The 10,313-nt window shown below is 41.4% G+C and overlaps 1 pseudogene; it reads left to right on the top strand.

Annotated features, from left to right (window-relative positions):
- The first annotated feature begins 4,974 nt into the window (after positions 1-4,974).
- Positions 4,975-6,165, top strand: LOC109565811 (sorting nexin-7 pseudogene; annotated as a pseudogene).
- The last annotated feature ends 4,148 nt before the right edge of the window (positions 6,166-10,313 follow it).

Raw genomic sequence — 10,313 nt, 5'->3', positions numbered from 1 at the left:
TACTTTGAAAAAAAAAAATCTCAATTCCTTGGTTTTACAGTACCAGCTGTAAAAGGTATGAGTGGACAGCTTGCAAAATACCATCAGAACCTGTAACTTGACAGACGTCCACTATTTGACAAACCTTTAGTGCCCAAATTATTTTCAGATTCCCCTGCACAGTGCAAGTAATAAAAGAGAGTAATGATTCCAGCTCCTTTATTTATTCATCTTACACGGAGCCTGAAAAGCCATAAACCTTGCACTGATAGATGTAAATCGTCTCAGACAATTAGGTCCAATTGTCTGATAGCAAATATGAGCTCTCTGCAGTTTAAGAATCAGAAAGCCTTGGAACTCACATGGAAGTGAAGTCGGGGGAGGAAACCAGGATGCTGACTGGGAGGCAGAGGTGTAAGCAGTGGACTGCTCCCGAAGAGAGTGTTGGGAATATAAATCAGCAACCCGGGACACCTCAGCACAAACAAATGTGACACATCAAATGCAGACCGGAGGCTTTTATGTGTCCTCTTGGATGACAATAAAACCCTGGCTTTAAGTAAGGGCAAATGCTTTTTCTTCCTTGAATGCCTCACCCAAGCTTCTTCCAGTAAGCAGAAGATGCTGCTTGGAGAATAAGTGGCTTCTGCTCATCTCAGGAGCCTGTGAAACACAAAAACAAAAGGTCTGTGTGAACATATCATAGTCTTCCAGATGGGAAGCTTTACTGCGATCCTGGTGCAGGTGTTTCCAGGGGGGTTAGCATGGACCAAACCTAATAAAGAAAGCTGAGCGCCAAAGAATTGATGCTTTTGAACTGTGGTGTTGGAGAAGACTCCTGAGAGTCCCTTGGACTGCAAGGAGATGGAACCAAAAGGAAATCAGTCCTGAATATTCATTGGAAGGACTGACGCTGAAGCTAAAACTCCAATACTTTGGCCACCTGATGCAAAGAACTGACATCTTGGAAAAGACCCTGATGCTGGGAAAGATTGAAGGCAGGAGGAGAAGGGGATGACAGAGGATGAGATGGTTAGATGGCATCACCAACTAGATGGAGATGAGTTTGAGCAAGCTCTGGGAGTTGATGATGGACAGGGAAGTCTGGTGTGCTGCAGTCCATGGGGTCGTAAAGATTTGCACACACCTGAGCAACTGAACTGAACTGAAGCCTAATAAATGTGAAAATCTGTAGGCTCACTAATGTAGGTAGCATTTTGGGTTAGGAAAGCATTTTATATTTGGGTTTTTCTAAGATTCTATTTTAGAAAATGATGAGCTGAAAAACCTTCAGAGTTTTAGATGGCAACCCTAACACCCACGTCTGAATCCCACGTTGGTCTCCTTCAAAGTATGTACACTTACAGGTTTGAAAAAATAAAATAGACCCACTGATGTACTGGACTGGACTCACTAGAGAGAACGAAAAAACAGGAAGTAGAGAGTAAGCCCTGTCCACATAAATTATTACAGCACCCAGATTATAAGAACCCCAAGAGGTCCTCCATTTCAGCTCCTATTATCTGTGTAACTGACACATAGTCACACACATGTGCACAGAGGCACACACACACTTTCTCAGACACATGATGGTTAAGCTCTGCTTGCTCCTCCCTGTCACCCATGAACTCGCTTATGCTGAGCATCAATCAGTTCATTCTCAGCATCACTGAGAGTTGGTGACAGACCCTGATTCCTCCTGAGACAGTCTGGTCCCATTTGGGAATCTCTATTAGGAAATTCATGTCCCTGGGACACGATCCAGCTCCCTCTAGTTGGGCACTAACCTCGGGGGCTGCGGAGAACTCTTTAACCCGCTGCCTGTGACCACCTTCACAAGCTTGAGGACAGCCCTCCTGAAGCCCTGAATCTTCTATTCTCCAGGGAAATGTCTCAGAAGCTTTCACCTTCCTAAAGCATGTTAAGCCTTCTCTAGGTACACCCAGCTTTTCTGTGTTCTGACGTGTGGAAGCCAGGAAGGAGTACAGAGCTCCAGGAGAACACACGCACTGGGAAGAAGTGAAAGAGGGTCCCATCCATTGTCTGTTCATGAGATAGGCAGAGTCTGTCTGCTACAACATCACTGCTCAAGTAGATATCTAGTCATAGAGAATTTTTTAGGAAACCTGTTTCTAGTGTAGCTAGTGCTACACTTGAAGCTGCCAAGATTATTTGGTATTTTAGAACCAAATGAATGGTATGGAATATATAGCATGACGTATGTGTTATGTTGTTGTTTAGTTGCTAAGTCTTGTCTGACCCTTCTGTGACTCCATGGACTGTAGCCCATCAGGCTCATGTCTATGGGATTCTCCAGGCAAGAATACTGGAGTGGGTTGCCATTTCGTCCTCCAAGGGATCTTCCTGACGCAGGGATGGTATATGTGTCTCCTGCATCTCTTGCATTTCAGGTGGATTCTTTACTGCTGAACCACCAGAGAAGCCCCATGACTGACGCAGCAATAAAAGAAAAATAATTAAAGCGAATCTGGCAATAATAACAATAGTGTGAAAGGTTTAGTCAACTCTTTGGCAATAAGGTACCTAGATTCAGCAGTGTGTGTGTGTGTGTGTGTGTGTGTGTGTGTGTGTGTGTCTGTCTGTCTGCCTGTCTGTCTGAAAAGGAAGAAATGGAGCCCCAATCACTAAATCAGGAGCAGAGCTGTAATTGTGAAATTTGGACACCTGAATCTACAGAGATAGCTGGAATTAGTTAAAATGCCTAAGGTAAACCATTTAGTGAAATGTGAATTTATTTCACTCATGCTGTGATTTAATTATTCTTTGATAATTGCTTTGTCTATGAAATGCCAGGCTGAAAACTCTGCTTAGTAATTATCTGAAAGATAGTATCCTAACCCAGGTGAGCCTCCTTGACCATCTCATTCCCCTGGCAAGAGTCCATCAGAGACAGAAATCCAGCAGACACTCGGGAGATGGCTAGGGACTTGCCAGCCCACCTAGAGAATATTCTAAACAGGCCACCCCACAGGGAGACAAGTGTCCACACTACACCTCACAGCTATCTTTTGTTAGTCTCGCTGTTGGCAGGGTGACTGACCGATGAGAGACTTACACAACTGTACATCTCATTTTTAAGACAACATTAAAAGCTGTAAGCTGTGAAATGGGTACCAGCTTTATGAACACACAGAACACCAATATGCCCAAGAAAGCACCAGCTACACACTTCTGAAACCATTCCCAGTTAGTAACTGTTTCAAGTGACCTTTCCTCTCTCTGTTCATTTAATGCCAATATGCAAAATGATTTTTCGCATGAAAAGGAAACACAGCCAATAAAATAACTTAATGTTGCCTTATTTGCCTGATGTCTTAGTTTTTTTTTCTTTTTCTTTTATAATTAATTTTTCACATTTCATCAGATGCAGTATCTAATAATTTTGTCAGGTAAATGAGTTATTGAATGAAGAAGTCATACACCAATATTTCTGTAAGTGACTAGTCTTGAATGATCATATTGACTTCTATAAAGAAAAAACAAGTTACCAGTGGACTGCACCTGCCAGTCAAAAACTTTACTCGGTTCAGTTCAGTTCAGTCGCTCAGTCGTGTCTGACTCTTTGCAACCTCATGAATCTCAGCACGCCAGCCCTCCCTGTCCATCACCAACTCCCGGAGTTCACTCAAACTCATGTCCATTGAGTTGATGATGCCATCCAACCATCTCATCCTCTGTCGTCCCCTTCTCCTCCTGCCCCCAATCCTTCCCAGCATCAGGGTCTTTTCCAATGAGTCAACTCTACACATGAGGTAGCCAAAATACTGGACTTTCAGCTTTAGAATCAGTCCTTCTAAAGAACACCCAGGACTGATCTTCTTTAAAATGGACTGGTTGGATTTCCTTGCAGTCCAAGGGACTCTCAAGAGTCTTCTCCAACACCACAGTTCAAAAGCATCAATTCTTTGGCGCTCAGCTTTCTTCACAGTCCAACTCTCACATCCATACATGACCACTGGAAAAACCATAGCCTTGACTAGATGGACCTTTGTTGGCAAAGTAATGTCTTTGCTTTTGAATATACTCTCTAGGTTGGTCATAACTTTTCTTCCAAGGAGTAAGCATCTTTTAACTTCATGGCTGCAATCACCATCTGCAGTGATTCTGGAGCCCCCCAAAATAGTCTGACACTATTTCCACTGTTTCCCCATCTATTTCCCACGAAGTGATGGGACCGGATGCCATGATTTTAGTTTTCTAAATGTTGAGCTTTAAGCCAACTTTTTCATTCTCCTCTTTCACCAAGAGGCTTTTTAGTTTCTCTTCACTTTCTGCCATAAGGGTGGTGTCATCTGCATATCTGAGGTTATTGAGATTTCTCCCTGCAATCTTGTTTCCAGCTTGTGCTTCTTCCAGCCCAGCATTTCTCATGATGTATTCTGCGTATAAGTAAGCAGGGTGACAATATACCGCCTTGACGTACTCCTTTTCCTATTTGGAACCAGTCTGTTGTTCCATGTCCAGTTCTAACTGTTGCTCCCTGAAAGGCATCATAACCATAAGGGGGTGTGAAGGAATCTGGAGGTTGAAAACTAGGTCCACTTTGAACTATAACTCGCCTGTTTGTATGGAGTTGCATATTAATTTATAAATATAGGAAAGCCTGAAAACATGTGGCATTATAGTTTATCAATTTTGAAAAAGAGCTTTAAAGAACAAGTCCTTTATATCAGGGCTACAGCAGTTCAGCGTCTGCGCAGCGGCCGTGGGGCTGGAGAGGGGCCGGCTGGGGAGGCGCAGGATGCACGGGAGCCAAAGGGCAAGCTCGGGGAAGGCGGGGCTGGCGGCAGCGGGCGCTCTGGCGCGCACTCTGGGGATGGAGGGCGAGTGCAAACGGCGCGGACAGCCCTGGGCGAGGGGGTAGGGGGCGGGGGACGGTGACGTCCCCTCCCGGGCAGCATCTGCTCCTCCGCCCTGCTGCAGGCCGAGGCGCTGGATCTGGACGAGGACGAGGGCTACCTGGAGGTGTAGAGTAAGGATGCCCCATTGATGGACACGAATTCCTTCAGCCCGCTGATGCCTGATGCCGACATCCCCTTTATCAATGATAAACCAAGTCAAGTTTGAAGATGAGCCAGATTTGAAGGCTCTTTTTATTACAGTCGATGAACCTGAAAGCCATGTTACTACAATTGAAACTTTTATTACTTACAGGATTATTACTAAGACATCTCCTGGGGAATTTGACTCCAGTGAATTTGAAGTTAGGAGACGTTATCAAGATTTCTTTTGGTTGAAAGAAAAACTTGAAGAAGCACACCCGACTCTGATTATTCCACCATTGCCAGAAAAGTTTATAGTGAAAAGAATGGTGGAACACGTTAATGAGGACTTCATTGAGACACGCAGGAAGGCATTGCACAAATTTTTGAACCGAATTGCTGATCATTGAACTCTAACATTGAATGAAGATTTTAAAATTTTTCTTACTGCACAAGCTTGGGAACTGTCTTCTCAGAAGCAGCAAGGGCCTGGATTACTCAGCAGGATGGCACAGACAGTCAAAGCGGTTGCATTGTCAATGAGAGGAGTTAAAAGTCGCCCCGAGGAGTTCATGGAAATGAATAACTACATTGAAATATTTAGCCAGAAAACAAATTTGATAGATAAAATATCTCAGAGAATCTACAAGGAAGAACGGGAATATTTAGAGGAAATGAAAGAATATGGCCCAATTTATATTCTTTCGGCATCGGAAGAAGATCTGGCTGATACTCTAAAAAGTGTTGCCAGCTGCATTGACAAATGCTGTAAGGCCACTGAAAAATGGACGTCTGGACTCTCAGAGGCCCTGCTTCCTGTCGTACAAGAGTATGTGCTTTATAGTGAAATGTTAATGGCTGTCATGAAAAGAAGAGACCAAATACAGGCAGACCTGGATTCCAAAGTTGAAGCTTTGACGTCCAAAAAGGCAATATACTGATCCGCTTATGGAAGAGATTGGAAAACTGTAAGATAAAGTGGAGTGTGCTGATAATGCCCTGAAAGCAGATTGGGAAAGATGGAAACAAAGCATGCAAAATGATATCAAGTCAGCATTTACAAAAATATGGCCGAGGAGAACATCCTCTGTTGTGAATAGGGTCTTGCTGCATGGGAATCCTTCCTTACATCACAGACAGATCTCCACTTGGAAGAAGCCTCTGAAGATAAATTGTAATCTCATTGAAGACCTCTGTGTGATCTTTGGAAGATAATGTCTGTTAGCCAAAGTTATTCTTTCCCAATGAGTTGGATCCTTTCTAGAGTGGATGAAAAGTATTTCACACTATCTGGAAAACCAACAACTTAAAGCTCAGGTGTTCCAGATCATTGATATAAATTTGGATATATATATATATATATATATATATATATATATATATATATATATATATAAATATTTAGTTTAGTTTTAACTATGTTCTTAAATTTGTATGCCAATAATTATACATAAAAAAGTTTTTTCTTAAATATTTGTCTGAGGAACATGTCATTTTAAACATGTATAATATCATGTATGAAACGAGTCGCCAGTCCAGGTTCGATGCACGATACTGGATGCTTGGGGCTGGTGCACTGGGACGACTCAGAGGGAGGGTATGGGGAGGGAGGAGGGAGGAGGGTTCAGGATGGGGAACACAGGTATACCTGTGGCGGAATCATTTCGATATTGGCAAAACTAATACAATATTGTAAAGTTTAAAAATAAAATTTAAAAAAAGTAAAAAAAAAAGAAGAAAAAAATATATGGTAAAGACTCAGTTTTAATAAAAAGTTTAATATGAAAAAAAAAAGAACAAGTCCTTTGTATCAGTGAGAACAGAGAAGACAAAGGTGTGCTGGTTCTCTGCCTTCCAAGCCATTGGCTCCAAAGACAGGGCCAGACATAGCACTGATTCATCTTCTTTGGTTTCCTTAATGTATTTTATATTAGACCTGTCTTATAATTCTTTGAAAATGTTTTCATAGAGCTTTTCACATCAAAGAGGATTCTTTCTCTTTATTTCCTAACTTGTCTGAGAAAGTTTACTTGTTTATCCATCCTGACAGCTGGAAGATAATAAATGAATACCTGGCTTTAGACCTCTATCTGTCCTGGGCCAAATGCACTTCAGGATGTTATGTAGAGGCCTGAGTTTAAGCCCAGACTTCTAAACAAAAGGTACATGACTCAGGCCAGCCTGTGGCCATGTTTGACTTATCTCACATATGAAATCGGGATAATGAGACTTCATTCATGGGGTTTCAAGGAATAATCAAGTGACGTGATGACTGTTAGAATGCTCTGTAAATAGTTGAAGGGTAGGTACAGATTCGGTTCTGTGTTTCTATCTCACCAAAGACTGGATGGAGGAGGAACAGGTCAATTTCAAGCAGTGACTCACACCTTCCTCTGAATGTGAGAACCTTGTGGAGGGCAATTAATAAACAGCCCATTTTCTACAATTGTCTAAAGAAGGCTCCCTCACTGACCCAGATGTGGATTCACAGTGCCCCACCTAGAGAACTCTGAGTGAGCACTATTTGGCATCAACGTAGTAATTAAATACAGCGACAAAGCAGATCAGGTCCTAGGAATGTTAACCTCATTATCACCCTCTCACAGCGACTTGCCTAAGAGTTAACAGTCATTAAAGCTCTGCTGCTCATCCGATCAGAATATTAAATTAATCAGTGCCTCCCTGACACAAATATCATGGATGGAGTTAATCCTTTGCTTTGTACATATCAAAAAGGATATGTAGAGTCTTTGGACAAACTTTCTAATATTTTTCACCATTTTAATTATTTCACATAGGGTTTTGTTAGGCCATTTTTAAAGTCCTTATTTAATTTGTTATAATATTGCTTCTGTTGTTTATGTTCTGTTTTGTTTTGTTTTGTGTGCGAGGCACGTGGGATCTTAGCTCTTGGACCAGAGTTCTAACTGGCTCCCCCTGCATTGGAAGGCAAAGACTTCTTGCAAAAAAAGATACATGCTTGATGCAAGCAATCTTTGCAAATAATAAATGCTGCCACCAGTTGATCTATATTCCTATGTCTGTATCTACCTGTTGTAGTCATCTTTAGTCACTTAGGGAAACTGATCAAGGTGCAATCCTCTGGAGAAGGCAATTATACCATCTTCTATCTGCTAATAAGTCACATTATACTCTCAGGGAGAAAAAGACAGTGAACAAAATGTTGTTTGACAGAGGCCTTTGCCCCAGTTCTGTTATGCTGGTTGCAACTATGTCATGACCCCGTCAGCATGAATTATGCCTGAAAGATAAAATGTAGCCGCATAAACTGGGCTGTGTCTCTGTGTTTAGCTGCATGGATTTATCTGCATAATCGGCATTTGTTCACGTTGACTAGAACAGAATGGTTAGCAGTTTAGCAGGCCCCAGAACTCTAAAATGAAGGAATAAATATTTTCCTTTCATGAGTACTTTTTCCTAGGAACATTGTACCTGACTGTCCAGGAACTAACATGTTAAGAGTACCATATGGACAAATAATTGCTGTTTCCAATCTAGAGTAAAAGCCTGGAAAAAGATCAGATCCACACTTGTTCTAGTCTACTTATGTTCATTGGCTAAATGTGCATGTTTTCTGTTAATTGTGATTCTGAAACTAGAGAGGGCTTCTTGGAGGTGACAGACAAACAGCAGGATATCATGAATATGGATGGTGTGTCTGAGAAAATAAATTATCAGGGGCCAGCCACTCCGGTGACCCACTTCTGCTGCCAGCAATGAGTGCGACAGTGAAGGTCTGGACTGTGTGAATTTGCATGACAGAATTTCCTCCCCATCAACTCATTTACTTCCTGCGTTTGGATTATTTTAAGCACTACACAGCAGTCAGATAATCAATCACTAAATCACCAATCCTGACATTAAGGAACACGCAATACATTATTGCTGATTACCACTTAAAAGTGGAGCTGGTAACAGCTCCATCTAAGAAGGTAGCAGAGAAGGAACGGCTCTAACACATGGACTCCCTCAGGGCGCGTTGATCCGGGTGTTGTTGGGAAGATGACAAGCTGATGAAATTCCCCTCTTCATCCTGAACCATATAACTTCACGTCTGAAACTTATCTTTTTAAAAATATGTAGTCCTTTTAAATGAGACATATTAACCTAGCCTAAAGTAACACATAGGAATTGTCTTGGTAACTGTGATAAAAATAATTAGTTATTATCTAGTTACTTGGGATCAATGTGGTTCTTGGCTTGAATCACCAGAATAACTTATAGGAATACCCCCAAACATGATCATTCTAGGGTTTATTAATATAAATTACAATGTCACCAAATTTGTAGAGTAACCAAAAACTGATATCTCTTGCATGAATTTTTTATTTGTAACTGGAGAAGGAAATGCAGCCAACTCCAATATTCTTGCCTGGGGAATTCCATGGACAGAGGAGCCTGGTGGGCTACAGTCCATGGAGTTGCAAAAAGAGTTGGACACAACTAAAGTGACTTAACATGCATGCCTGTCTCTCTAGTATTCAGAAACGGTGAGTGTTTTGGTTACTGAGGGCAGAAAAGATGTCTTATTCACATTTCTATCTCTAGCATCTGGCCCAGCTCCTGGGATACTGAAGCATTTAACAAATATTAGTTCTATCAACTTTATAGAATCAAGAGAATTAGGAATATAGTAGATTATTCAAAACAAATACACCCTATTTGCCCACAAGAGGAGAGGAGATAACAAAAAGAACCTGCTTAGACTTTGAACTGAGACAGAGTTTTTAATCATAGCCCCAGGCAAAGAACTTAATTTTTTGGAGCCTAATTTTTCTCATCTTCCAAATCTCTGGATTGTCTTATCATCTATCACATAGAGAAATTAACATTTGCCTGAGAAAACAAGCACAAAATAAAAAATAAAATGCTAGCATAAGAACTGGCTCATATTAGGTAATTGATACATTGTAGCTATTATTAGTAGAGCACTAAGTATAGAAAAGAGTAAAGGATCTAAAAAAAGTATTTGGGAGACAACGCCCTTAAACTTTGTAATTCATGGAATGTGGAGAAAACAAGATCGGACAGAGCCAACTGTGGCCATCAACACATCATTTTGAGACCAGAGAGATGGTAATTTTGAGTGTGGCCATCAACACGTCATTTTGCGACCAGAGAGATGGTAATTTTAAGAGATGGTAATTTTACAGACCAACATAGTGACATAAGGAAAGAAAGACATTTATGGGGAAATACAATTGCATTTCATTTGGGCTGGACACATGGGAAGTGCTTAGGAAAATACAGTGGGCGATGCTGGGAGGCAAGTTTCTTGTGTGTCTGCAGCCCTGGGAAAAACTCTAGCCT

This window comes from Bos indicus, chromosome 11 (genome assembly GCF_029378745.1).
Source record: "Bos indicus isolate NIAB-ARS_2022 breed Sahiwal x Tharparkar chromosome 11, NIAB-ARS_B.indTharparkar_mat_pri_1.0, whole genome shotgun sequence".
Taxonomy (NCBI): domain Eukaryota; kingdom Metazoa; phylum Chordata; class Mammalia; order Artiodactyla; family Bovidae; genus Bos; species Bos indicus.
Note: the sequence above shows the minus strand (reverse complement) of the source record. Positions and strands in the feature narration are given on the sequence as shown.